The sequence below is a fragment of the Bubalus bubalis genome, chromosome 3 (genome assembly GCF_019923935.1).
Source record: "Bubalus bubalis isolate 160015118507 breed Murrah chromosome 3, NDDB_SH_1, whole genome shotgun sequence".
Taxonomy (NCBI): Eukaryota; Metazoa; Chordata; class Mammalia; order Artiodactyla; family Bovidae; genus Bubalus; species Bubalus bubalis.
In genome coordinates this window covers 93,650,509-93,654,083 of record NC_059159.1, presented here as the reverse complement: position 1 = coordinate 93,654,083, position 3,575 = coordinate 93,650,509, and the positions used below count along the sequence as shown (strand labels likewise).

The window sequence follows — 3,575 nt, the reverse complement described above, 5'->3', positions numbered from 1 at the left end:
AATACATCACATTTTCTGTTCTTCTGACGTTTTAAATTCAATGTCAATTCTCCAGCCACATCAGTTATGAGTGTAAAGTATATCAGGTAACCTCAAATCTCTAACAGTGGAAGGCTTAAACCAGAATGGATGCTGCTAGAATAATGCTGCTTCCTTTGATGTGACAACTCAGAATCCATCTCCCTCCCTCTCAGATGATTCTTCAGCATGTTAGAGCAGTGAGGACTGGTTTTAGTCTCATAATCAAGTTAGAGTGAAGACATTGGCACCATAATACACATGTTCCATTTTTTAAAAAACTCTGAATCTTGGGCAACTCTTCTCTTGTAACTACGTTACAGTTTCTAAAAGCAGATGTTGTCTAAAGCTGGAAGAACTTAAGTCTTCTCAGATGAACATATGAATGAAAGGAGGAAGGTAAACAAAACATAAAATTAAAAAAGATGAGGTCTGATAGGGGAGCAGCTCGATAAAAAATAATCAAAAAAGGAACAGTAATTTAAAGTTTATTCCAGCTACAATGCAGGTTATTCTGACTTTAAGGAAGCATCACATGGCATACTTCTGAGTCCATCCCTTAGATATTCTATTGTACTTATCTCTGTTTTATAGATCCATGCAATCTTTGGCACTACGGGGTCATCTGGGTTTGGATCACATAGCAGTGAACAAATGGATAAAAGTACTTTAGAAATAGATAAAGCAGGAGACCACTGTGATCTTAGACTATCAAGACAAATGCTGCCATTACTGTTAATATTTGGATGATAAATTCTTGTTGTAAATGCAACTTGAGGTGATTTGAATGGGTAGTCTGTAGGAAAATGAATTGTCAAAAAGAATACACCTTCTTGATATGGGCTGTCACTACGTTTCATAATTGTGGCTTGCCAGTGAAACATATCATCCCCAGCTGGACCTACAGAACATTATGCTGGAGGGTCATGGGCCAAATCACTAAGTTCCTTATTAATCCGTTTCAGCGCCATAGTCTGCTTTCCGTCTGGCTCCTCACTATCATGGTTTGTGCTCGAAGGTCCAGGCAAAACTCTTGATTATTCTGGCGGCTTGGAAGGATTGTCTCAGTTTCACACTGGCTGTGTCAGACACAGGCGCTTGGTATTGAGGAGGCAATCTCAGGAGAACCTCAAGGCTGGCTAACAGGAACTGTCTGTATTAATTATTATTAGGGAAAATTTATGATTTTTATGGGAGGCAGAGAAGGCAATGGCATCCCACTCCAGTATTCTTGCCTGGAGAATCCCATGGACAGAGGAGCCTGGTAGGCTGCAGTCCATGGGGTCACTAGGAGTCAGATATGACTGAGCGACTTCACTTTCACTTTTCACTTTTCACTTTTCATGCATTGGAGAAGGAAACGGCAACCCACTCCAGTGTTCTTGCCTGGAGAATCCCAGGGACAGGGGAGCCGGGTGGGCTGCCGTCTCTGGGGTCGCACAGAGTTGGACACGACTGAAGCGACTTAGAGCAGCAGCAGCAGGATAGTCATTAGGAAGACAGATTCATCATCAGATACTCTTGGTTTAGAGTCTCTGCTTTACCACTTTCTAATTGTGTTGTCTTAGACAAGTAGTTAACCTCTTGAATTCTCAGATTTACTATGGAATGGATATCACAATTATATTTAACCTATTAGAATTTTCACAATTAGGTGAAATCATGGATACAGAGTATAGACACCTAAATTATGATATTGCTTGTAAGATAATAGGCTCTTCTTCTTCTCCATCTCCTCCTTCTCCCCATCATCACCATCATCATACTAGTGATAGTAATTACTGATAATTATAATTTTAAAAATTATGCTCTTTATTTGAAGGACCAGAAATTGATTAAGTTTAAACTGGTAAGATAGACTGACTTTAAATTAGGAAATTTCAAGACTGACAGCAGTGTGGCTCTCCCAGCCTTAGGGCATTCAAACAGTTGTATTCAATTAGTTTATTGGGGGGAGAAGGCAATGGCACCCCACTTCAGTACTCTTGCCTGGAAACTCCCATAGACAGAGGAGCCTGGTGGGCTACAGTCCATGGGGTCACGAAGAGTCGGACATGACTGAGCGACTTCCCTTTCACTTTTCATTTTCATGCATTGGAGAAGGAAATGGCAACCCACTCCAGTGTTCTTGCCTGGAGAAGCCCAGGGACACCGGAGCCTGGTGGGCTGCTGTCTATGGGGTCGCACAGAGTGGGACATGACTGACGCGACTTAGCAGCAGCAGCAGCAGCAGCAGTTTATTGGGAGTTATTAAATTGTGTAATATAAAATATATTTGTGCCCATTTTACAGAACATGAAAACAGAACTACGTAAATGACAGACGGTCAATCTGTGGATTCCTAGGCGACCTTGGAGATTATGGGGGTTGCAGCCACGTTAATAAGTATTGCCTTATACAACTTTCTGTGTCTCCACAACACTAGCTCCAGGCAAGACTACAGCTTTAAGGTATGCATATGGTGGGTGGGAGAAGACTGGGGTAGATGGTGAAGATTGATCTAAGTAGGAGGTAGGCTGATTGCCAGATTCCCCAGGGTGATAGAGAAAGCTTTTTGTTATGATTTTAATAGAAAGTCTTATGCCAAAAATGTTCCCATAAATAAATACATATGTTGGTTCTTGCTGAAAAATGCAAATCAGATGGTTTCGATGTTTTAATGCTTACTTGAAATACCTTAAATAACAATCACAAACATTTATGTGTGTACATATATACATTTCAATGTATACCACATCAGGCACATAGAAAGCGTTTTATAAAATGGCATAATAAGACCCCACCAGTGTCCTGACATCAGGCTGAAATTCAAATCAAATAATGCAACCCTGGAAGCACTGTAGGAACTTTCATCACCATATCAAGTATTCATCAGACTTTACCTTAGGCTGTATTTAAAAAATCACAGTCCGAAACAGACAGAAACAAACATCTGGTTTGTCTGGCTGCATCATTCTTATTCTAAAGTGTTATAATTTTATACTTAGAGGGGATCAAAACAATCTTGGACATATGAAATACACCAGTATTGGATCCAAACTCTGACTCTTCTCTATCTAGTAGAACTGACTTGATCTTTCTTTTTTATTGTGAAGCAGAAATTATAAAAAACTGTCTGAGAATTAGGGTATTAGCATAAATTATGGAGATCTGGTAGTTAAACTGAACTAAGATCGTCCATTCCTCATAAAACATCTGTAGAACACAATGATGCTCTTTGGATATTAGTTGATTGGCATAGATGACAAATATATACAATTTGCTTTATTGAAACTTTCCTGACATAACCAAAATGTTTTCTGAGCTATGGTGGCCAATGTACTTCTGAATAATACATTCATGGCAATGAAAGATTGCTTTTTAAGGCTACTGACTGATTAGCAAATTGCAAACTTTACCAAATACAATGTAGATTGATGACGGATTTTATCTTTGAATTGTAGGGTAAATCAACATTTAACTTTTTATGGAGAAGTGACTAAAATCAATAATAATGATGACTATAATGATTGCCATTATTGTTACATACATTGTAACTGGTACATAAGTCTTAGTAC

The 3,575-nt window shown here is 39.0% G+C and overlaps 1 pseudogene; it reads right to left on the bottom strand.

The window, feature by feature from the left end:
• Positions 1-490: 490 nt before the first annotated feature.
• Positions 491-989, bottom strand: LOC112583551 (annotated as a pseudogene).
• Positions 990-3,575: the final 2,586 nt, after the last annotated feature.